The sequence below is a fragment of the Panthera tigris genome, chromosome C1 (assembly GCF_018350195.1).
Source record: "Panthera tigris isolate Pti1 chromosome C1, P.tigris_Pti1_mat1.1, whole genome shotgun sequence".
In the NCBI taxonomy this organism is placed as follows: Eukaryota; Metazoa; Chordata; class Mammalia; order Carnivora; family Felidae; genus Panthera; species Panthera tigris.
The window spans coordinates 103,437,943-103,463,652 of NC_056667.1; the positions used below are offsets into that span (position 1 = coordinate 103,437,943).

A 25,710-nucleotide genomic window follows, 5' to 3' on the forward strand; every position below is an offset into this window, starting at 1 on the left:
GAGGGGAGGGGCTTCTCCTTACTGCTTAGGTGAGGGCAGGAATTTTTCAGCTGCCCGTTGGCTTCCACTGACACCAACCTGGCTGGGAGAGATAGGAAAGCCTTCTTAACCCTCCCCGCATGGCCTCCACTGACAGTGGGGGGTGGAGGTGGCCTTGTTGTCACTGGGTGTTGGTGAAAATACTGACTCTCTACCATGTCTCCTCTGGAACCAATCCAGCAAAGAAGGCAAGGAAAACCTCCTAAAAGGCCTGGGAAGGTAGAAGTCTAGGCATCCCATTCAGCCTTTACTAGTGTGGGCAGGAGTGAGCCACAGTTCTTTCTGCGGTGTTTGGCTGGAGTAGAGCAGTTATTATCTAGAAGTTTTCTATTTTGCTAGGCTGCCTTCCTGGCCCTTTGGCTAGAAAGAACAGGCTTTTGTTGGTTTTGTTTGGTTTTGTTTTCCTTTGTACCTCCTGGCATTGCCAGGTTGCTGGCTTCTTCAGCACCACATCTGGAATACATGAGACAAAAAGAAAACCCAGGGAAATCACCAGTGTGTAGTTCCTTCGGTTCTGAGGCTCCTAGCTGGTATGCCTCCTTTTCTTCACCTTTCAAGTCTTTTATGTTTTGTTTTACGTGTAATGTCCAAGGTTTTTAGATGTATTAGCAAGAGGAGGAATTGGGAAAAGCACATCTAACTCAGTCTTCTCTGATCCTTTTATTCACTTGTTTATTTCATTTTCCATTTGATTGTGAACTTTTTTTTTCAAGTTTATTTATTTAAGTAATCTCTACACCCAACGTGGAGCTCAAACTCACGACCCCAAGATCAAGAGTTGCATGCTCTTCTGACTGAGCCAGCCAGGTGCCCTTTGATTATGAGCTCTTTATTTATTTTTTAAATGTTTATTTAATTCTGAGAGAGACAGAGCAGGAGTGGGGAGGGGCAGAGAGAGAGGGAGACACAGCATCTGAAGCAGGCTCCACGTACCCATGAACTGGGAGCTCATGACCTAAGTCGAAGTCCCCTGCTTAACCGACTGAGCCACCCAGGCGCCCCTGATTATGAGCTCTTTCGGTATAGTTTTGTAACTTCAGTAACAAGTGTGGCACACGATCTGTAAATGTTTGAAAAAAGGAAAAAAAGAAATAGAACATGAAGTGAAGTGAATGAATTACACTCCTCCCCCATCTGCCCTTAGGCGTGTGGTGCCAGGAAGAGGAGGTGGCCTAATCCTGTTCTGAATGATGAGGCCTCTTGGGGTGTTTTGATATTGAGAAAGGTGACCAGCTTCCAGAGTTGATACTCTTTCGTAGGTTCTCATGTGTTACCAAAAATAACCAGCAGGCGGCAGAATAATCGATGAAAACGGACTGTTGCCCAAAACAAAACGAGGTTGATTTCCTCCGACGTAGAGAAATTCTACAAGCTTACCCTCCCACCCCCGCCCCCAGGTACGCTTGCAAAATGTTGCTCTGAAAGTGAGATACTTTTTTTTCACCCTTGGAGCACAGGTTGCTGTACAGTGGGAACAGAGCTGGAGTAAAAAGAAGTGGGTTCTGTTAGGCTTCACGGTGGCATGTGACAACAGGATTACTGGTTTTTGTGAAAATAAATATCTACCATTTAGTAAATCTTCTCGCTATTTCTGGCATTTAAACCCACAGGAAGTTAGGGATTGGATGACCAGAGAATGATTGCTTTTCTTAAACAATATTTTAATGTTGATACTTTAAAAGCAAAGCCAAACAACATAAAACCCCCACAAACACCCCATGTCCTACCACCCTTTTTTTCTGTCGGGCCCTGCTGATATGGACACATCATTGGTGACTCAATATTTGAATTTACTTGTTTATTCACATTATCAAATGTATTTTCTGAGTTAGCGTGGAGGGGGACTGATTTTAAAAATTTCTGTTTGAACTCACGTGCAGAGTTAATTACATTGTAGTCATCTGACCAAAAAAGGCCTGAGGGAGGCTTTCATTTGTCTCATTCTTGTTTTTCTCAACTTTTTATTTTTAAAAATTTCAAACCCGCAGAAACCTTGAAAGAATAAAATAAAGAGCATTCACTTACCCCTCACCTAGAGTCATTGTCAACATTTTGTTGCATTTGCTTTCTTTTTTCACTCTCATATAAAGTTAATTTGCATACATTGATGGGTATCGTTTTAAAAGTTCCCTCAAGTGGAGGCTGCACCCCAGTTTTCTTTTTTCCTCCTTACTCCCGCTCTCCTTTCTTCATATTAAAATTTTTTTTAACTCCAAACCCATGCCCTTCTTTTAGTCTCCCACCAGAGTTAAGTTCACGTCCTGCTGACCACCAAGGACCAGTAGGTCCAGTGGCTCTCAATTGTCTGTAATATTTGTTTTGGCCAACAGAGTTTGGCCTAAGTTCACAGAAGAAAAAAAGCTGCAGTAGGACCAGAATCTTCTGGAGTTAATCACACGACAACCTTTACATTTCTTAAGGAAAAGTTCCTGGTCAATTGGGGCAAAATTCCAACTGGAGCTCTTTACTTTTCTCCTCATCACAATTCAGGAAATCTCTGCAACTACGTGAAGCTGAGAGGTTCTTTTGTGTCTCTGTGTCTCTTCCCTGATATTTGTCTCTGGTCTTAAGAGAGGATTGTGATCCCGTGTATAAGATCATCCATCCCTCAGCTCTGGGAGACAGTCTTCGGAGTTCTCTCACAGGTTTTCTACTTCAAAAAATAAGTGGGAAGAAGAAGAAATTTAGACCTGAGGAAGGTCCAATTTTGGGGAATATTAAAACCAAAAGCAGCTAGAATAATATGCCAAAGAACAAGGAGAAACATATACACAGAACCATATACTTTCTATCAAAAATCGGTGCCAGCGTCCCTGGTGGTCTAGTGGTTAGGATTCGGCGCTCTCACCGCCGCGGCCCGGGTTCGATTCCCGGTCAGGGAAGAATGTTTTTATTGCCTTTTAAAAAGTAACATTGTTTCTCCTAGTCAGTTCCCCCAACCCTCCAAAGCTGAAATACAGGAAACGCAGAAATATACATAGTAAAAATTGCTCACAAGTCTACCACCTAGTAAGTGTTGACATCAAACTTTCAAAACAGAAGTGGAATTATGCTAGTCATAAAGTTCTTTTTAAAATTATATTTCCAACACTTGCCAGTGGAAATATTCTTTACTAATGTGATATTTTCTTTCAATTTAACTTAGTTTTTGAAAAGGTAATATATTTACATGGTTTAGGATTCAAATATGTAAAGGATATAACTGATAGACCTGATTTTTACTTCTGCCATCTAATAAGGTAACCAATGTTGTGTTTCATAATTATAATGACAAATATTTTATGGAAATGCAAGTACATACATAGCTGCCTATATATTTAAATATGCTCCCCACCTTGCACAAATGATAGCACTCTACACATGCTTTTCTGCACTTTGTCTTTTTCACTTAATAATATATTTTAGAAATAGTTCCAGATTAGACATGAAGAGTTTCCTCATTCTTTCTTATGGCACATAGTATTCCATTATATTGATGATATTCCACAATTAACTGAACCAACCTCCTTTTGATGGACACTTAGGTTATTTCCAATCCTTTGCTATTACAAACAATGCTACCATAAATAATCTTGTAAATTTGTCATTTTGCATGTATGTGGAATGAATGCCTAGGAATTGAAATGCTGGCTCAAAGGTATATGCACTTATAGATAGATATTGCCAGTATACCTTCCAGAGAGTTCGTGCAAATTTACACTGCCACCAGCAGTGTACAATGTATATAGAATTAAAAAAAACAAAACAAAACATGTGAGTTTTCATCAAAGGATTTAATCTATCCTATTTCTGGAATTTTAGGATTCCCCCTCCCCCGCCCCTAAAATTTTGACTTTACAGATAACACTTTGATGAACAGGTGTGTAGACACACCTTTGTGTTTATGCCTAGATATTTCCTTAGGATAAATCCTTGGAAGTAGAATTACTACCTCGTACCATATACTAAATGAATTAAAGAATTAAATTCGAGAAGTGAAGCAATAAAAAGCTAAGAAAAATACGTTAGTGGATAATTATGTTGCTATTGGGCAGAAGTCTTTTCCAAGATAAAAGCAAAGACAGATATCATAAAGAATAAAACTGATAGATTAGACTAGATAACAACAGGAAACTTCTCACCTAAAGATCCTATAAATAATATTAAAAGACAAATGACAAACTGGTATAAATCAGTAACATCAATATAATATAAATAATAGAAAAATATGGCACAAAAACAGACACATAGACCAATGGAATAGAATAGAAACCCCAGAACTAGACCCACAAACGTATGGCCAACTAATCTTTGACGAAGCAGGAAAGAACATCCAATGGAAAAAAGACAGTCTCTTTAACAAATGGTGCTGGGAGAACTTGACAGCAACATGCAGAAGATTGTAACTAGACCACTTTCTCACACCATTCACAAAAATAAACTCAAAATGGATAAAGGACCTGAATGTGAGACAGGAAACCATCAAAACCCTAGAGGAGAAAGCAGGAAACGACCTCTCTGACCTCAGCCGTAGCAATTTCTTACTCGACACGTCCCCAAAGGCAAGGGAATTAAAAGCAAAAATGAACTACTGGGACCTTATGAAGATAAAAAGCTTCTGCACAGCAAAGGAAACAACCAACAAAACTAAAAGGCAACCAATGGAATGGGAAAAGATATTTGCAAATGACATATCGGACAAAGGGCTAGTATCCAAAATCTATAAAGAGCTCACCAAACTCCACACCCAAAAAACAAATAACCCAGTGAAGAAATGGGCAGAAAACATGAATAGACACTTCTCTAAAGAAGACATCCAGATGGCCAACAGGCACATGAAAAGATGCTCAACGTCGCTCCTCATCAGGGAAATACAAATCAAAACCACATTCAGATATCACCTCACGCCAGTCAGAGTGGCCAAAATGAACAAATCAGGAGACTATAGATGCTGGAGAGGATGTGGAGAAACGGGAACCCTCTTGCACTGTTGGTGGGAATGCAAATTGGTGCAGCCACTCTGGAAAGCAGTGTGGAGGTTCCTCAGAAAATGAAAAATAGACCTACCCTATGACCCAGCAATAGCACTGCTAGGAATTTACCCAAGGGATACAGGAGTACTGATGCATAGGGGCACTTGTACCCCAATGTTTATAGCAGCACTCTCAACAATAGCCAAATTATGGAAAGAGCCTAAATGTCCATCAACTGATGAATGGATAAAGAAATTGTGGTTTATATACACAATGGAGTACTACGTGGCAATGAGAAAGAACGAAATATGGCCCTTTGTAGCAACGTGGATGGAACTGGAGAGTGTGATGCTAAGTGAAATAAGCCATACAGAGAAAGACAGATACCATATGTTTTCACTCTTATGTGGATCCTGAGAAACTTAACAGAAACCCATGGAGGAGGGGAAGAAAAAAAAAAAAAAAAAGAGGTTAGAGTGGGAGAGAGCCAAGGCATAAGAGACTCTTAAAAACTGAGAACAAACTGAGGGTTGATGGGGGGTGGGAGGGAGGGGAGGGTGGGTGATGCGTATTGAGGAGGGCACCTTTTGGGATGAGCACTGGGTGTTGTACGGAAACCAATTTGACAATAAATTTCATATATTGAAAAATAATAGAAAAATAAACTAATAAAAATAATTGTTAAGTATGAAAAATTTTCAACCTCAATAGTAATAGAATAAATGCAAATTAAGACAAGACTTTTTATCTGGCGATTTCGTTAAGATGAAAAGAATGCCATCCTGTTGACAGGTGTAATATGATAGTATTCATTGAATAGCGAAATTGGTGTTCTCGCTCCACACAGCAATTTGGCAATATGTATTCAAAGCTTTAAAATGCGTATTTTCCTTTGGAGTTTTATCTTAATGCATTTGCCCTATGAAAATACTCTGAAATTCATAACGACCTGTGTATGGAGATAACTCCATCAGGGGAGCCTTAACTCCTTCACTGGATTTCAGACGCCCCCTTCAAACCACAACAGAAAAAAACAAGAATTGACTTTTTAAAAACCTGTGAATCAGTAAGAAACCACCACAGAATTTTTAATGTAACCAGAGGAGAAATCCTAGAGAACTTCTCTTCCAAGTCCTTCTCTGGCTTTGTATTGGGAATATCTTTTACTATGAATCTCAAGATACTGAACTATGTAACAAAAACTGGACGAGATACTCCTCATAAGGAAGTCGACCAGCCCTCCCTCCCGTGTGCGTTGGTGGTATAGTGGTGAGCATAGCTGCCTTCCAAGCAGTTGACCCGGGTTCGATTCCCGGCCAACGCATTTTTCAACACCTCCCCCCCCCCCCCCAACTTTTAAGTAGTTCAAATCAGTAAAGCACGAAAGAAGGAAAGACTTTTGACCACCCTTGAGTTCTGAGACTGTTAGTTCTGGGGGATTCTCTTGCAAAACAGAGCCTCCGGGGTTTTTGTAGCTGCAACCAAGAGCCAAGCCCGTCTGCTGGGTTCAGCAGCTGGCGTCGCACCAGTTCACAGTAATTATCTTTTGGGGGCCTTTAAGGGAAGTGTCTGAAATAGAGGCTTCTCAGATTTGTTTTTCTAAATCCTCGGATGCGCTCTGGTTTACTGAAGAGTACGAATAAGGAAGTCAGTCCAAGAGCCCGCAGCTCCCGAGACAGCACCAGTTTACTTGGAACCGGGAAGGAAGCCAAGAACAAGCGAAGAGGAGGGCCTCCGAATAGCAGCGCGTCTCTTCAGGTTCCACCATTCCGGAGACAGAAACCTCAATTCCAGGGTACAATCTGGAGGCGTAAACAGGAAAATCCTCCAGGGCGGCCTCTTGCTCGCCTGGGAGGGGCGGCTTGATTCTTTGGAAGGCAGGGAAATGGCTCGCGGGGGGCGACTGGGGATGGTCCGTGGCAGCAACCGCGGAGAAGCAGAGGGGCGATGCTGGCGCTCGCAGCGCGGGATTTGGGAATTCAGAACAGGACTCAAGGGTCACGGCTTCCAGGTTATGGAATAGAAACGTTTGTTTGGTATTTTGACTGGTGTAGATCACTTGAACTGGAACAGTAAGATGGCAGCACAGGGTAGGTATGGCTGTTCCAAAGGGCATAAAATAAGTCCGCACTGCGCCGCCTGGCAGGTGGCGCGCCGTGATCGTATAGTGGTTAGTACTCTGCGTTGTGGCCGCAGCAACCTCGGTTCGAATCCGAGTCACGGCATACCAGATACTGGTGGCGGCCTTACTTTTTCAACTCTTTTTCAAGAGTTGCAAAGAGTTTGTAACCTTTTCGTTTCCAGCAGCATCGCAGAAATGCTCTCGACAAATTGGGTGAATTGTTTCTGTTCAACTCGTTCCGTGGCTTGCCCACTCAAGGCAAACTTAGTTCTGGCGGGGCCGCCTTTCAGGGAGGTTTGGGGATCCTTGGAGCTGCCACCAGGAGTGCGGAGGTGAGACCCCTTTGCTTCTGACTCGGGAACTCAGCGCCCACCAGGTGTTGGAAAATGAAAAGTTGGGCGAGTGGAGTGAAATCGCTTCAGGCTGACTTCCATCTGACCTGAAATCTCGCTAGGACGTTTACACGTAATGGATATGGTCTTTTACTCAAGCCACACAAAATTTTAGTATTTAAAAATAAATTCGTGCACCCAGTGACGCGCCCCTTAGCCCCACTTCCACCCACCGCCCTGGTCGTCCAGGTTTAGGGAAAAGAGGGGATTCGGAGAAGGAAGCAGGGGCTGCAGCCCCAAGGCCCCGGGAGGGCAAGTCCCCACGTCCCTCCGGGTGTTTGAGCCTCTCATCCCCGTTACCTCAAGCTCTTGCGCCTCAGGGAGGAGAAACCCGGCTGTCAAAGTGACCGGGTCCACGCAGAATTTGCGGAAACATGTAGGTTTCAAGACTCGTGATTCCCCGTCTTCTGCGAGGCTGCTTGGCTCCGCGCAGTCCGCAACATCTTCTCAAAGCTTTGAGTTCCCGGTGGTAAAAGGCTACTACTGTGTTCACAAAATCCTACACCTTGAGGTCTCATTCACACGGACTAGTTTGTGCCTGGGCCATGCAGCCTGGCTCTGGAAAGAAATGACTTTCCTAAAAGAGCACCTGATTTCCCAGCGCCCGGCTAGCTCAGTCGGTAGAGCATGAGACTCTTAATCTCAGGGTCGTGGGTTCGAGCCCCACGTTGGGCGTTGACTTTTTTGTTTCTATTAAAATCTTTTGTTGTTTCTATTAAAATCTTCTGTCAGCAACCAATAATTACGAATTTCTAAACAGCCATCGCGGCCACTGTTGTTTCAAACTTTGGCAACAATTTTCAGAAATCTCCTCTATTCGCCCCAAATTGAGAAATCTGAATCAGGGATTGCGGTCGTTGAGACCCAGGTTCCCTGACCCACTGCTGCCCGGGGCCGAAGCTTCTGCGGGGTCAAAGCTGACGGGAGCCGGAGCAGCTCCTAGTCCTGACCCGCGGGGCTCCCCCTCTGTCCTGCCGCGACTCTGCTCCACAGAGAAGATTCCTCAGGACCGGACTGGATGGAAACACGCTCGTTCTCTTCTGCTTGGTAGGAATTTTGGTTGAGGTTTTGAAAGGTCTTCTTAGCTGGTTAAAAAGGTCTTCCGCTACGTGCTGAGGAGCATCTGTTTTTCCTTTCCAGGTTTTGAAGCGTTCATCAGCCTCAAAGGGCTGTAAAATACAATTCGTTTAAGAAGATCCCGAAGCGGGGAAAAAAGGAGCGCGTCCTGGAAAAGGACCTGGGGAGGCGGAGGAGGGACGCGGAAGTGCCCCGAGAAGGGGAGGCGTGGACGGGGCGGGGCTGCAGGCCAAAGGCGCGCGCGCAGGGAGCCTCTGGTGCCGCCCTGCGGCGGGTGGGGCCCGCGGGTTGTGTAGTAGTTATTGATCCACCCGAGAACTTTGCTCTGCCCGGAAAGCTTGAATGTGTTTGCGCTACATTTGTTCCTGCCAAATCGCCTTTCAGTGTTGGAATAGGTAGGTGTGGCTTAAATTGTTCAAGGCGAATGGGAGCCAAGTTTGGCCCAAATCGAGAGGCTTCTCCAACCCCACAAGGACATTTAAATCCTCATACAAGTCGTCCGCCTCCCCTCCCTAAGGATCGTTCAACGGTTCTGGGTTTTCTTGTGGGTTTTTTTGTTTTGTTTTGTTTTTGTAGTTTGTAAATACGCTTCAGTCTCCCTTATGTATCCAACCAACCATCTCCGGGATGATCGATACATGAGGCCAGTTATTCCCAGAAGTGTGGTGCCAGGACACACATCAGCATCACCTGGAAACCTGTGAGATATGCAAATTATCAAGTCCCACCTCAGACCCGCAGCATCAGAAACCAGAGGCTGGCCCAACAATCTGTGACCTAGCTCTCTAGGTGATCTACGTAAATAAATGTTCAAGTTTAGGAATCACTGGGTCAGTGCAGCCTGCTTCCCTGTCAACCAAGATACAGCACGTTCACGGGTAGGGGACTCAACATCACAAAGATAACACCGATCCTTAATTTTATGGTTTACATAAGAATATCAAAAAGTGTTTCTTAGAATTCAAACTGGACAATATAATTCTAAAGGTTAAATGGAAATGGAAAAGTAACAAGCAGAAATACTCAGGGAAATTCTTTTTTTTTTTTTTTTTAGAACAATAAGGAAGAAATCCTATGAAATATTAATTACAGTAACTAAAATAGTTAAGATATCGTGTATGAATCGACAGTCATAAACGGGACAAGAATCCAGAAGTAGACCAAAATACATAAAGAAATGTAATATATTAGAAAGAAGATCTTGAACCAGTAACTCTAATGAGGAGTTTTTTAATAACTAGGTACATGTCTAGAAAAAAAATAATGGTCAATGAATATCATGTCCTTTACATAAGGTAAATTCCAAATTGATCAAAGATTCAAATAATAATAAAGAGAAACATAAAAGTTCTTGTAGAAACATGAAACAATTATTTTATTATCTTGGTGTGTGTGGTAAAAAGTTGTTCTATGACATAAATTCAGAAGTCCTGAGAGAAAATATCCATGAATTTGACTACATAAATCAAATGAAATCTTTATAAGTCCAAACACAAACAACAATTTGGAGAAATATTTGCAACTCACATTGCGCTAAAAATCCTCCACTTTAAGTTCATACTTTGGTGGTTATACCATCCTTCTCACTGCCCTAATTGTGAATTCACACCCCAAAACAGCTGAAACCCCTTGATAACAAACCCAACCACTGGACTCTAACTTCCCTTCTCCCCCACCCCCCACCCTACCCTTCTCACTCCCTCCACACCTCTCTCCCTTTGCTTTCCCTCCACCCCACCCGAGACCCAGTAAAGACTATGGCCCACAGCTCCTCACTGTCTCTACTCCCCCTGTTAAATGGAGCACCCTGCCCATTAGGCCCCTGCTCTACACAAGGTGACCCCCCTCTTTGGGACTGTGAATATAATAAACTTCTTCCTTTCAAACCTGCTTCTTTTCTGTGGCTGCACCAACTTCATCAAACCGTACCCAACATCTACATTCTTAGAACATGCATCATACACAAACAGCTAATTTCCCTAATATTTACAGAACTACAAAACCACTACGAAATAGGCCAACAACCCAATAAAAATAGCAAACATATAAAGAATAAAAAAAAGAAATTTCTGGGGCACTCAGTTGGTTAAGCGGCCAACTCTTGCTTTCGGCTGGGGTCAAGGTCTCCCGATTGGTGAGTTCCTCTGGCATCAGCCTCTGTGATGGCAGTGGAGCCTGCTTGGGATTCTCTCCCTCCTCTTTCTCTCTCTAGCCTATCCCCTATTTGCACTCTCCCTCTCCCAAAATAAATAAATAAATAAATATTTTAAAAATTAAAAATAATGAAAATAGAAAGGAAAATGCAATGATAAGGAAAGATATTCAACGTTCAATGCTGTTATTAATGAAAGTAATGCAATTTAAAACTACACTGAAATAACATTTTTTTACCTATAGGGAATGATAAAATTTTTAAAAGTTTAATTTGTTGGAGAGGTTAAAAAATATTAACAAAAAGGTAAATTGGTGCAAGTTCTACAGGGTGCTTTTAAAACAACATCTTTCAAATATCTAAATAAACTTTTTCTTTTTTTTTACTTTTAAACTCCACATTTAGAAATTTATTCCACAGACATGCCTACACACGTGTGAAATTAAATATATACAAGGCTGCCCAGTGGGCCTGCACTTGGGGGCCTCCCGCCCTCCCCAGCTGCCCCCACCATCTCCTGGGGTCCACCCCCAGGCACCTGGAGTTCACTCATCAAATCCCCGGGTGTATGGGTGTATTCCCCAACTCCCGAGCCCCGCCCCATGCTGAGCCCCCCACCCCCACCCCCCGCTGCCTTCCAAAGGCCCTGGGAGCATTTTTCATTAAGCACAACACTGGAAACCTCTCTAAATGCCCATCAGTTTGGGGGGTAACTAAAAATAGGACAGTACAGCTAGACAATTAAATATGGTTCGGCAAGCTGTCAAAAAGAATGAGGAAGTTCCTGATATTCCAATCTGGCGTGATTGGAAAGAAATGGTCCTAACATTTTGCAACTCCTCCCATCAGGGGGTGGAGCTTATGAGCTTATTTGTCCACCATCTGCATAGCCTCTTTTTGCTGCACTGGGAATCCTGAGACCACAGTCTGAAGACCCCCAAGTCAGTCAATTCAGCTCTACCTCAGACATTGCTTGAGCCATCCTACACCGCCCAGCCCCAAATGAGTTGGCTTAGGCCAGAAAAACTTCTAACTCACAAAAGCACTAAAAAAATAATAAATTATCATTATTCTGAGTCAGTAAGTTTGGGATAGTTTGTTCAGTAAAAGCTAACTTAAATTCACTGAGACATAAATCAAGTGAAGATTCCACAGTGAGGAACCATCTTATCATCTGCAATCATTTATATCAAAAGGATAATGGTGGTTGCAAGAGATACACACTTTTACTTGTATATACATCAACATCTCTGGAGTGATACAGAAGAAATATAAATTTATATAAATATTAATATAAACGAAAGGGCCCATTAAGTACTCAGTATAATGGATAAAAATAGATCATCAAGTTTCAAAACAGTAGGGACAAGGGAGGGAGGCAAACCATTAAGAGACTCTTAAATACTGAGAACAAACTGAGGGTTGATGGGGGGTGGGGGAGAGGGGAAAGTGGGTGATGGCATTGAGGAGGGCACTTGTTGGGATGAGCACTGGGTGTTGTATAGAAAGGAATTTGACAATAAATTATATTTAAAAAAAAAAACAGTAGAGACAAAGAGGAGATCCTGTAAGCTTTTGGGAAGGGAGGTGGGAGAACAGTTTAATGTAAATCGTCAAGAATCGGAATGGCATCTGCCTTCTCTACAGTGTTGATACCCTCCAGTCTATAACCACCATGAACAAACCTGTAATCAAAGTTGGGTTTCTTGGCTCATTGCAACGAAGGAGACAGCAGACACGGTGGGGAACTATGGGACAATTCTACCTTTGGAAATCTTAATAATTTATATTCAAAAAGTAGGAGGAGAGGAACAGGGCTAAATATGAAATTGGTAAAGAAGCAACAATTACTTGGTTGGGAAAGGGAGGGGAAGTTTGGTCATTTTTTGTGGTTTGGACTGTGTTCTGCTCATGCTCAGAGATGATCATTGTAGGAATGCTGGCCATACTGACTCCATTTTTAGCTGCCACTTTGACTGTGTTGCTTGGTGATCTTTCTAGTTTTATGTTCTCCAGACGCCCCCAAACATTACTGTCCATGTCTTGTGATCACAGGGGAGACAAGGGGACCAAGTGTTCCATTATGGCCTCTAGCAGGTCCATTAAGTTTCAAACTCGGAGGGGTACCTGGTTGGCTGGTTAGTTAAGCGGCTCAGGTCATGATCTCCCAGTTTGTGAGAACCCCACAGTGGGCTCTGTGCTGGCAGTGTGGCGCCTGCTTGGGATTCTCTCTGCACACCCCCTCACCGCCCCCCCCCCCACCACACACACACCGTCTCTCTTTCTCCAAATAAATCAATAAATAAACTTAGAAAGGTTCAAACTCGGATAACAGTTTTCACTTCCTGATGCATACATGGCACCAGGAGGTGTTAATGTTACCCAAAACTGTTGTCTGATTTGTTTTTCCTTCTCAAAGTGCCTTCTCAGTTTGGGGGATACTTTACACTTCTTCTGCCTTCGAACAATCATGAAGTAGTTCTTTTTTTCCCCCCTTTGCCTCATCATGATTATAGAGTGATTTTGTCTGATGTTGGTGCTCTGTGAAATTTTTTAGTTTTAACAGGTGAACATCACAGCCTAGGTGTTTTCAGTCAGGCCAGCTCTAAGTGGACAGCAGTGAAGAGACGTTTTTTCTTTCTCAACAGCAACTCTAGCAAATATAAAACAACAATGAAGCAATGCTTTCAAAACTCTGAGGGCAAATAAGTTCGACCTCAAATTCTCTATTTAGTAAAATATCAATTAGCAGATATAATATAGGATATGGATATAATAGACCTTTTCAGACATACAATGTCTCAAAGAGTTTGGTTCTCAAGCAACTTCTCTACAGCATGTGAAGATAGCCTGGTTCATCTGAGGGTTTTAATGTATACTTATAAAGCAGGTGGTTCCTTTGTTATAAAAGTAATAAAGCCATGCTTGTTATGGAAAAATAAAATTGTGTATTAAAAACAATCAAGTTAGTACATGTTTAGCCTTTGGGAACTGGGCGGGGGGGGAGCTAGTAGAGGTGATGAGAATTTTTTAATGTATCTTTCTATAATCCCTTGATTTTCTGTTGTCACACACACACACACACACACACACACACACACACACACACAATTCTTCTAGGAGGAAAAGATAAAAGACAAGTTCTGCTCCCAACTGCACGTGACTGTTCTCAAGTCTGCAATCTGATCACTCACTATAAAGGGCATATTAGACACTCAGGAGATGCCTCTTTATGTTCCCACCTGTTACGGATTTAATGTTTCTGTCCTTCCCAAATCCCTATGTTCAAGCCCTAACCCCCAATGTGATGGTATTAGGAGGTGAAACCCTCAGGAGGTAATTAGGTTTAGATGAGGTCGTGAGGGTGGTGCCCCATGATGGGATTAGTAGCCTTATACAAACAGGAAGTCTCCAGACCCTCCTCTCTCTGCCCTCTGAAATACACTGAGAAGGTGGCCATCCATAAGCCTCAAAGAGGGACCTCACCAAGAACTGAATCTGCCACCACTTTAATTTTTGACTTTTCAGCCCCCAGAACTATGAGAAACACGTCTGTGGTTTAAGTCACCATATCTATTGGTATTTTGTTATAGCAGCCTGAGCTAGGACACCACGCAAAACCTCGGAAAGGATCACAATAAAACTTTATAAATCTATTTGAGAATGTATTCCCTGTTTCTGTTTCCTCTGAGAAGTTCCCTTTAGCTATTCACCTCAGCTCACCAAACGAGGTTTTAAAACAAGTGTCACATACCAGCAAAGACAGAACAATTCCACAAGATCAATAGAATGGCCACCATTATTAAATTCCCCCAAATAAAGTCCTGAGAATGCAGTGTCTCCTCTTGCTGCCACAAGAGAAATTTTTAAAGATCCATTATCTAGGGGTGCCTGGGTGGCTTAGTCGTTTAAGTGTCTGCTCTTGGTTTTGGTTCAGGTCATAATCTCAGTGTTTGTGAGTTCAAGCCCGGCATCGGGCTCTGCACTGACAGTGTAGTGACAGTCAGTGCAGAGCCTCTTGGGAGTCTCTCTCTGCCTCTCCCCTGCTCTGTCTCTCTCTCAAAAATAAATAAATAAATAAATAAATAAATAAATAAATAAATCCATTATCTAAAGTCTTAGTCTGATGAAAATTTCAAACATGTCCCCTTTCCAATTTGTATTTGGCTCAGGACCAACCATGAAGGTCCCTCTCTGAAGCATGAGTTCTTGGTTCCTCTTCAGCAGCATAAGCCTGGGCTTCCTGTCACAGGAACACTGGGAACTGCTCCTTTACAGTCCTATGAATCCAACCTTGTGAACCACTTCCCCAGGATCCCCAGGTGGCAAGAAAACAAAAGAGACTGTCACAGCACTAGCCCCTCACCTACCAGACTTAGGGATGTGTGAGACCAACAAGCAGTTACATTCCCCAAGCCAAAGTGATGGATTTGTGCTGCTATCAAATGTCAGATGGGGTTGCCAAGAAAAGAGTGTTCTCTTAGAAGGTGGGGATATAACTAGGTACAACTTCTGTGGAAGGCAATCTGTCAAGAAGTAGCAACATGAGAAATGGCAAATACTTTGATCCGGAAAGTCCACCTCCAGGAATCTCTTTTAGGGAAATCCATGCATAAGTGATGTTCTCTGAACAGTGATGTTTGCATAACGATGTTCTCTGAAGAAGTTTTTATAAGAATAAACATTAGAACCAATGTCCTGTCCAGCAATTAGGGAATGTTTACATCTACACTAGCCCATCCACACCATGAAAAGATATGCAGTTGTTTCAAAGAACGAGGCCAATAAGGAAAATGGTGAGGAAGTGCCACTGAAAAGAGTTACAGCAGCTAATGTTTAATAAACATTTATTCAGTGGTCAAATGGTTCATGTGTATATCTCTATAACATTTAAATTAACCCATAAGGAAAGTCCTCCTATTTGTCCCCTCTTATAGACAAAGAAATTGAGGCACAGAAAATTCCATAATTTGTTCAAAGTCATGGTGAAGGAATCAAAATTTCCACTCAGAACTTGAGGCTTCATGGCATGCAGTTTTGTTGTTCGCAGTTCTGGTAATTTTCAAGTTTCCAGGATGTGCAGTTGTAAAAACCCAGTTTGGGAAAGGATTCGGCAGTGGCTCAGGGGTAAGTAAGGCCTAGACGTGAGCTATTGAAAAAAATACCTTTGCTGAAAAATTTCTTCTTTTAGGCAATTTCATGAAACTAGAGTCTTCGGCAGCATGCTCTGGAGCCTGATTTAAAGTGGACAGAAGTCCAGACGACTCTCGGGGTAAATAAGGTCACTAACAGGTAACCTAAAGTTGCAAGTAGCTAGTAAAAGAGACCGTCCCTGGGTGGGCTCGAACCACCAACCTTTCGGTTAACAGCCGAACGCGCTAACCGATTGCGCCACAGAGACACGGAAACTCCACTTCCTAAACTCATTTCCTGATCCCAGAAATTGCTTCTCAACCTCTGGCTGGATATGTCTTCCCATTCCCCTACTCGGGAAACTGGAGGCGTGGGAAATACTGGGGCCAACAGTCGTGTCGCTGGGCACGTCTGAACACCGATACCGGCCCAGATTCACGGGGGGAACTCGGAGAGCCCAACGCCAGATCCACGGCGTCCCCGCCGGCTCCTCGCCTCCTCAACAGCCGCCTGCCTCCAGGTGTCGCCCGCAGCCTCTCAGGCCGAAGTCATCCAGCTTCCAATTGTTAGCTCAGAACTACTCGGGGCGCTCACAGTGAGTCCCCGCGACACCAGGCGGACGCGCGTGGGGACACTACATTACCCCTTTGCCCCCACCTCGCTGCCCGCCCGCGACGCCGCTAAGATGGGGACTCAACGCGGCAGGACCTGGCCTGGGCTCACGATGCACCCCGTGCCCCAGGGCAGAGCCGGGCACCTAGAAGCCACTCACTCCGCACTAGGGTCCGACTGAGCTGGCCGCCCGGGACCGCCACGCGGCCTCAGTCCGCGGCTGGGGCGGAGGGGGTTGAACTGGAAAAGCCGAAGAAGAGACGGAGCGGGCGTGGAGCAGCCGGGTGACCGGCCCGGGAGAGAGCGCGAACACTCTGGCCGCTAAAGAAAAAGGCCAACAGAAAACTGAAAATGCCGATGTTCCTCCATTTCGATCACCTGCCTGCCCCTGGCCTTCTCTCCCCTGGCCACCGCTCGGACCGCAACTGTGTGCGGTTGGTGCTCTCGACTCCGAAAGACACATAGTCCGCTTGTAAGTGCTTGGTTTAAAGACGGCAGCGCCGTGAGATGTCACCCTTTGGCCCTAGCGACCCCCGAGTGCAGGCCTCGGTGCAGGTGGGAGGCCCACAATCCCTGCTCACAGCAGGAAAGGAGGAAACGCTACAAACCGTCCCCCCCGGGGGGACCCGGTCCTGCCCCAGCCCGGAGCCGGCCGCGCACCCCTCCTCCTCGCCCCCGTGCCCTGCCGAGGAATGTAGACGAAAGTGACCATTTGTATTCCTTGTAGGTGTACTGCCTGAGGCAACCGTAGGAGAGGCTGATAAAGAATTCTGAAGAACAGGGCTCCTTGTGGGCTTAATATTAAGACTGGAGTAAACTGAGTGATGCTCACTGTGTTCTAAGAGTAGGACGAAGACAGCTGTAGCTTTAATTCCACGTCAGTAGAGCTGAAATTCGCTATAGCTTGGTAGCCATTTTCAGGCTATCCGCAAGCGTGTACTCAGATATTTTTTCTTTATAAAGTAGCTAATAATATTCTCTTTATCAATATGCGTGTTCCTTTCTGTCGTATTTCCCCAACCACGAACAAAGAAGAGGCGAACAAGCAGGGCGGCGGCACAGAAAGTGCACTTGGCGTCACGGAAACTTACACTTGTGCCTTCTAAAGAACTTGGAGAAAAGTGCCCACGACGGTTGTGGAAAGTTGGAAAATTCCAGTAACAGGAATAAGGAGGTGAGGGTGCGTGGTGAGTCCCGTGGAGACCCCTTGGGGTGAATCATCCCGGACGTCCTTTCCACCGAAGTCTGGGGTTCAGTCTGGGCGCAAACTAGCACCGAGAGTGGCGGTTCTAAACCGCCCAGCGGAGGGCGGAGTTGCTCCCTCAGCCCTACCGCATACTCGCGCAGCACTTTCTATCCATTACCCAGGTCCCTCCTCGAGCTCAGAAGTGGGAAGTTCAAAGGCCTGGGTTGTGACTTAGTGCGAATCAGCTGCCGGCCTGAGGAAATCTATTAAACTCTCTACAGACCTATTTCCTAATAAACATACACGCCGAGGTTGTCTTCGGTCTTGGCTCAGATATTTTACATTTGGGCAACGATTCCAAGCTGCTAGAGGGAAAAGAAGCGCATCTACTTCGCGTCATCTTGCTAGCTCAGTTTGTAGCGCTCACGACTTCTAATTTCAAGGTCTTGAGCCTCGCCCAGCTTCCAGTGCATTTTATTTGGCGGTCTTCGCATTGGGTACCCTCCGTGGCCGGTGCTGTGCGGTTCCCGTGGTGGCCACGAGAGGGCGCGTGGTCCCTTCCCCTGGGAACTCGGCTCCCAGGAACCACTACTTTTTTTTTTTCAGTTTGGATGGTAAAGAGTAACGATGCCCTGTCGATTCACTTTCTCTGAGACTGGCAGAAACCCAGTATTTCTTTCCTTTTTTTTTTTTAACCACCCCAACTCTAGTATCGTCTTGAGTCGGGGCATGGGGGGTTGGTTGCCGTATATTCAGCTGCCCAGCTCAGGTGCTACCTCATTCTCTCTGCTGCTACCAAACTATGGGAAAAGGCACAAAGGCAACAGGATTTGAAAGTAACTGACTTCCTTTGTAATTTTAAATGTTTTATTCTACGCATTAAAAGACTTATTCCAAGAATGGTGCATAGGTTTCCACAGATCACCAAAGGAGTCCTCAGTAGAAAAGCGGTTTAAAATCTGCATGCTTGGGAGAAAAGACTCCGTGACCCCAGAAACGTGTGTGGGGGGGGAGGGAGGGGGGAATGGGAAGGAAGATTCAGAAGGAAGAGCTACAAAATTGGGTGGAGGGGAGGAAAGAGATGGATTCTGGGGGCTGGTCCCCACTAAGGACAGTTTGTCTGGACCTCTCCTCCCAACATTTTGTCTTTCAAAGCAGCCTCTCTTCCAACTGGCTGATTCTGGGAATTCTAGCATTTTCTACTAGGTGTACTAGGCCTACACTATGTTCCCTCTACCAGGACCAGATCCAGCACCTTACAGTTGGCCTTTTGCTAATCCTCTCTTTTATGGTCCTAGGAGAGTCTGTAGGCAAGGCAAAACTTTATTTCTACCTTCTTGGGGACTCCAAATGGGTCTAAGAATTACGTTGACATAAGCAGATTAATAGGAGAAAAGCACACTGATATTTACATATACAATGGGAAGGTCCAACAGGAAAATGAAAATTCAAAGAAGTGAGTAGGCCTACGTGTTTCTGTACTAGGCTGAACAAAGGAGAGCAAAATATATGGCAAGATTAAAGGGAGACACGAGTTATTTTAACAAGGTCTTTCCATGTTTCTCTGGGTCCTGACTTCCTGTCTCAGATGACAAGAATGTTTCTTTCCTTCTGGTCTGGGGAGGGCACCTTTCACATGAGTTTTCTCTCCTGCTTTCAGGAAGGAATGGGGAGGTCAGAGTGCTTATCTTGCACCTGCTGTTTCCCAAGTGCCTTTGGCTCAAAATAATCCTTATGTTGAAGTGGCAGATTTGGGAATGGCGTATCCTGCCACTCTTCAAGTTAAAGCATGGGAATATGCTCAGAGAACAGGATACTTAGCCCAGATCTCCTTCCGGTGCTGTGGGGTCACCATGCTGACAGTGAGTCCAGCAGTCTCAGATCATTCTTATTATTTGTTAATAAAGTAAAAAGAAAACCCTTGGGCTAGGTCATTTGTAAACATGGAAAATAGTATTAAAATTATTTAGAAACCAGTAATCTATGTAAAATCCTTCATTCTATCTTTTGTAATTTTTTAAAGCACTTTTTTAAATTTTATTTTTTTTTAAGTAATCTCTACAACCAACATGGGGCTCAAACTGATGACCTCAAGATCAAGAGTCACATGCTCTACTGACTGCGCCAGCCAGGCACCCCTAAAATCCTTCATTTTATTTTTAAGATTTTATTTTTAAGTAATTTCTACATCCAACATGGGGCTCGAACTTAACACCTGGAGATCAATAGTCTCCTACTCCACCAACTGAGCCAGCCAGGCGCCGCTAAAATCCTTCATTTTACAGTCACTGGCAAGAATTCAGTACTTGCACCTACAACTATAATACAGTAATATCACCAGATTAGTCTTCTTGCTTTAAACAACCATAATAATGGACAAAATATGTGAAACACCTGTTTATAGACACTGGACAGAAGTAGGGCAAGACTATGATTCCCTGAGAAAGGGTTCGGGAAATGATCTGATTCCAGCAAGGTGGAATCTCAGCAGAACACAGTCTTCACACTGAGCTGAGAAGGTAGAGATCAAAATTAGGGCAGCTGAATCATCAGAGCAGAGCACCAGAAGATGCCAGTTTTTAGAAGTCCATGTTGGGTCCCCAGTGGGTCATTTGGTGAGCGTAGGGCAGCTCAAGTACAGAGAGCTATTATCCAAGGCTTACCAGATTACAGATGCTACAAGATGGAAAACAGAGTAGATCCTAGAGATCAGTGCTGTCAACACTGGAATTCAGGCCTTGTTAACAACTTAACAACTCTACCACTTTGAGCATTCAGCTGATACTCCAGAAATGCTCTGTTTTAGGTGTGAAAACCACACCCTAGTGTAAGGCTTACTCTTGACTCTCCCTAGCAAATATTAAAGCCAAGCCCTGATAAGATTAACAGAGGAGACAGGGTTTCGAGGTTGAGTCATATCAAGTTAGAGAACTTTGGAAACACCCTGGACTCTCCAAAGATCCACCTAAATAAAACATAAAGCCAGTCTTACACAAGTTCAATGTCATAGGCTAGTAATCAAATTGCTTGGTAGAACAAATTGATACTCTCTGGAAGAAGATACCAGAATCTGGAGTCTCTAAAATATATCTTTCAAAGTGTGCTGAAGCAATAAAAAAAATACTAGACATACAAAGAAACAAAGGATGAAGCCCATTTAACTCATACTTTAAAAAAATATAACAGTCAAGAGAAACCAACTCCCAGATGTCCCAATAGTAGATTTAGCAGACTTGAAAATACATACACAATGTATACATTATATATTTTACATATATTTTTATATATAAATAATATATATGAAAAGCAAAAGGAATATACAATGTCAATGAGTGCTCTGTGTTCTAACAGAGAATCTCACGAAAAGTGAAAATCATAAAAAAGAATCAAATAGAAGTTCTAGGATTGCCCAATGGACCCACAAACAAGGAAAGATACAGATTATGCATGGTTTCAGCGACACGGGTTCCACTCACCATGGCTAATGGTAACCAGCACTACCGAGGGCCCAACAGCCAATACCAAAGAACAACTCAGCTCCTGATATAATACCAGTCCCCAGTAGGAAAGAAGGGAAGGTATCAGCCAGGCTGGTGGGTCACAGGTTGATCACACAGGACCTTTACATCATGGGAGAGGCACTGGAATAGATACATTTATTATGGTTTTGCCTTCTCTGCCTGCAGTGGTTCTGCTTAAAACAATCATCTGTGTGTACTTTCAATGCCTCTTCCATATCCTGGAATTCCACACAGCATTGCTTCTGACCAAGAACTCATGTGACAGTTGCTGCCCCCGCCCCCCGCTCACTCTTCAAATTTGCTCTGACGTAAGTAGCCTGGTGGAACGGAATGTGCTTTTGAAGATTGTTTCACTGCCACCTGGATGACAAGACAATGCCTTGAGAATCTGGATATTTCACACATATACACTATATCAGCAACCAGTATATGGTGCTGTTTCTCCCAGGTCTGGGAATCAAGTGGTCAAAATGGGAGTGGCGGATACACTAGTAAACGTTTTGCTTCCCTCCCTCCTCTGTAACTATGGGCCCTAGAAGTCTCAGCTCCTGAGAGAAATGCTCTCAGCAACAAATGCCATAATGGCTGTGTTAAAGTGTACGTTGAGACTGCCCCCGGGGCCATTTGGGGCTCCTCACGACAGAGAAGGAACAAACAGAAAGTTCCTGAGTGGGATGACTGATCCTGACCACAAGAGAAAACTGGAGTGCCACTACACAAAGAAGCAAGTAGAGTACTTGAGAATGAGGAAAGCCCTCAGAAAAACCGAAAGCCTTTAGAAGACCTCTTGGAACTCAGTACACTCTGAATAAGTCAAGGATGGAGAGTATTATGCTAAGTGAAGTAAGTCATAAAAACCTGAGAAAACTTAGAAGACCATGGGGAAAGAAAAGAAAAGAAAAAAAAAAAAAAAAAGAGGTTAGAGAGGGAGGGAGCCAAAACATAAAAGCCTTTCAAAAACTAAGAACAAGCTGAGGGTTGATGGGGGGGTGGGTGGGAGGAAAAGGTGGGTGATGGGTATTGAGCAGGGGATCTGTTGGGATGAGCCCTGGGTGTTGTATGGAAATCAACTTGACAATAAATTTCATGCTTAAAAAATTAATAAAAGCAAAAACTCCAGACCAAAAAAGTGTTAAAATTACAACAAACCAGTACATCATAAGTCAAAGCAAGTGACCTAATCATATTCCCAAGAAAACTGTGATAAAGTAAAACCGGCGTGAACACTCACACCAACAGTATGCCCACCCCCTAAGTCACAAAAAAAAAAAAAAAAAACAAAAAAAAAAACCTCAAAGTGAGTCTTACTGAAACATCCATCACATACCTAGGAATCACCGTACTTCACGTAAACCCGTACTCAAACCAGAAACCCACAAGGACATAGTAAACCTGCTTTTTCCACCATAAAATTCAGGGGGAAAGCGCGAACGCAGTCCCCCACTACCACAAATTATGCAGTCGAGTTTCCCACGTTTGGGGAAATCGCAGGGGTCAGCACATCCCGAGTGCAATGGATAAGCCTCGCCCTGGGAAAACCACCTTCCTGATCATGGTATCCCCCCTGCCAGGTAAGTATGACTTCCGATCCTCCGCCCCACTACACCCTCTCACGCATGACACTCTATACACACGGTCACTTCCGTCCACACACCTCTGAGCCTCTCTAAGACTTTGCCACACGCAGCACACGCACTTGCAACCAACAGCCCTGGAATGGCTCCCACAGCACGCGAGATCATACGCTATTTAAGCGGCAGTTGCCGAAACAGCAGCCCCTGCGCTCCCGTATTTACACAGCACACGCCCTATCCGTGACGTCAAGGGAACGCTCCTTTCCCTCCCGCCCACGTCCCGCCCTTGCCCTCTCCTCCCTTCTCCCCTGACACACAGCCCGCCAATGGGGGGGCGGGGGTGGCGCGAGCAGAGACGAGGGCCTGTCCCTCTTTTCCCGCAGGGGCAGAGGTCGTGGGTTGTGAAACCTTGGGCTTGTGGGGAATCTGTCTGGCGGGCTGCTGACGCCAGTATACCTTTCTTCAAACAATGCCTTTCTGGGTGGAGAGTGCAACGGTTAGGATTACAAAAGAGCTGTGTATATACACTGAGTATATCTACTAAAACTCATTAAGCTTCACAACGGGTGGCGAAATCTATTTCATTCTTGAAGGTTCAGTTTCATTCATGGAACATTTCATTCCTTTCACTGTCAACCTTTAGGTGTGGGAGAGTGTTTTGAATTTTCTTTTTCTAGTCTTTTTCTGGAACACATGTTATTCTGTAAGCAGAAGGGGCTAAGGGTCCCCAGAAGAAGAAAGCCTAGACGTAGCTTTCGTGACACAACAGAAGTCATTTTAGGCCCTCGGTTGTTTTCCGTGATCTATGATGCCCTACAGGCTCTACTTGCGTAAGCACACTTCTTAAAAATCTTCCTAGAAGGCGTCAGAATTAAAAAGAAATGCCAGATTTTCAGTAGTTAAGGATTTTAAAGGAATGAATAAAAAAGAGTGCAAAAACTAACCGTCTCTACCAGGCTATGAAGTAGCCTAACCATATCAGAGACAAATAAAACTCCCACTACTATTTCAAAAGTAAGACCCTGCATACCCCCCCCCCCTTTTTTTTGAAGGGTGGGTGCGCATGAGCAGGGGAGGAGCAAAGAGAGAGGCTGAGAGAATCTGAAAGCAGGCTCAGCGCTGTCGGCACAGAGCCGGATTCAGAGCTTGATCCCATAAACTGTGAGATCATGACCTGAGCTGAAATCAAGATGCTTAACTGACTGAGTCACCCAGGTGTCCCAAGACACTGCATTCCTTACCAGAGATAGGGAACCCAAGGCCCCATCCAGCATGCCCATAACCCCCTTGCCCTTGCCAGACAATTACATCTCCTTCATTAAAATGTTAAAGTCTTCACTAATGTAACATTAGATGCACTTAGGAGGCTTGGTTTTTAAGTACGACTGCATAACCTTATGCCCACCTTTACAGGCAATGACAAAACTCTGAATATTCATCCTAACCCTAAATAAAAAGAACCTGCTTACCCCTGCTCAGGTAGTCAAGGCTTTGGAAGTTCTCTCCGGTGATCTCTTTATTGGCTGTAAATAAAGTTTGGGTGACAATTCCACCGGGTGTAGTCTCTACCTGGAACTCACCAAGGAGGGAAGTTACACTACGGTTCATGTTTGGACCTCCTGAATTCATCCACTTTCCTGAACTAAATGTCTGTTTTTACTTCCTTGTTCTTACTTTGGTTTCTGGGAAATGTTCTTGACATCATCCTCCAACTCTAATGGAAGTAATCTGTGGTATCAAAGATGTTAAACAAAAACATCATGACCTGTAAGTGCCAAAGAAAGGATCAACAGAAGCTACAGAGAACCACGAAGAGGTAACTGAGGGTGGTACCAATGCCTTAAATTTTTATCATATCTCTCAGTGTAATTGAGTTTGATCAAAAGAACAGGAATTTGACGTGGCACCTTGATTGACTCTTGATTTCTGTTCAGGTCATGATCTCACGGTTCATGAGTTCGAGCCCTCATTGGGCCCTCTGCTGACAACACAGCCTGCTTGGGATTTTCGCTCTCTCCTTCTTTCTGCCCCTCCCCCAACTCATGTTCTCTGTTTCTGTCTTCTCTCTCTCTCAAAATAAAAAATAAATAACTTTAAAAAATACTTAAAAAAAAAAAAGATGGTAATTGTTAAAAAGAAAACCACAGGCCCAGAATGGCATCACTTAGGGTAAGGCCCCCAGGTCAGTAAATGAGGTCTTAATACCTAACCTAGCTGCACTTTCACCCCACCCCAGAATGTAATCTTTAACCAGTCAACTCAGAGTTTCCTGGTCAATACCAGGAAATTTACTGATAGACCCCTTCTCCCTGTAGGAGGGCAACCTTGCCTAAACAATACATTCCTTGGGGCGCCTGGGTGGCTCAGTCCGACTTCAGCTCAGGTCATGATCTCACAGTTCGTGAGTTTCTCTGTGCTCACAGCTCAGAGCCTGGGGCCTGCTTCAGATTCTGTGTCTCCCTCTCTCTCTGCCCCTCCCCTGCTCATGCTCTGTCCCTCTCTCTGTCTTAGAAGTACATAAAACATTAAAAAAAAATTTTAAGAAAAAAACCCCAATACATTCCTTGTTCACCAATTCCCTCCTCCTCCTCTCCTCTTCCCAATTTCTTCTATAATGCCCTCTCTCCCCCTTTAAAAACTTTTGTTTAAACTCAATGGAGCTCCCCTTGACTTGTGAGATGGAAAGCCGCCCCTATTCGTGAATTGTTTAATAATAAAGTTAATTGGATCTTCAAATGTACTTGATTGAATTTAGTTTTTAAACAGGTATTAAAGTTTGCCTTATAAAATGAGTCAGCAAATGTTTCTTTGTCTATTTTCTGAAAGATACTGTAGAGAATTGGTATCATTTCCTTAAATGTTTGGTACAATTCACCAGTGAAACTATTGAAGTCTGGTTTTGTTTTCAGAAGTTTATTAATTATGGATTCAATTTAGGCCTATTCAGATG

General features: G+C 43.9%; 1 long non-coding RNA gene and 6 other non-coding genes across 7 annotated transcripts; 5 read left to right on the forward strand and 2 right to left on the reverse strand.

Moving 5' to 3' along the window:
* Positions 1-2,849: 2,849 nt before the first annotated feature.
* On the forward strand, positions 2,850-2,921 carry TRNAE-CUC. The gene has a single exon. It is a non-coding gene; the product is annotated as a tRNA-Glu (tRNA).
* A 3,322-nt stretch (positions 2,922-6,243) lies between these two features.
* TRNAG-UCC lies at positions 6,244-6,315 on the forward strand. Its single transcript has one exon. It is a non-coding gene; the product is annotated as a tRNA-Gly (tRNA).
* Positions 6,316-7,144: 829 nt separating this feature from the next.
* Positions 7,145-7,216, forward strand: TRNAH-GUG. Its single transcript has one exon. It is a non-coding gene; the product is annotated as a tRNA-His (tRNA).
* An 891-nt stretch (positions 7,217-8,107) lies between these two features.
* TRNAK-CUU lies at positions 8,108-8,180 on the forward strand. Its single transcript has one exon. It is a non-coding gene; the product is annotated as a tRNA-Lys (tRNA).
* A 7,881-nt stretch (positions 8,181-16,061) lies between these two features.
* On the reverse strand, positions 16,062-16,135 carry TRNAN-GUU. Its single transcript has one exon. It is a non-coding gene; the product is annotated as a tRNA-Asn (tRNA).
* Positions 16,136-16,327: 192 nt separating this feature from the next.
* LOC122240838 lies at positions 16,328-17,982 on the forward strand. Its single transcript, XR_006220547.1, has 3 exons — positions 16,328-16,951; positions 17,512-17,653; positions 17,848-17,982. It is a non-coding gene; the product is annotated as an uncharacterized LOC122240838 (long non-coding RNA).
* Positions 17,983-22,601: 4,619 nt separating this feature from the next.
* Positions 22,602-22,765, reverse strand: LOC122241786. The gene has a single exon (XR_006222008.1). It is a non-coding gene; the product is annotated as a U1 spliceosomal RNA (small nuclear RNA).
* Between the last annotated feature and the right edge of the window lie 2,945 nt (positions 22,766-25,710).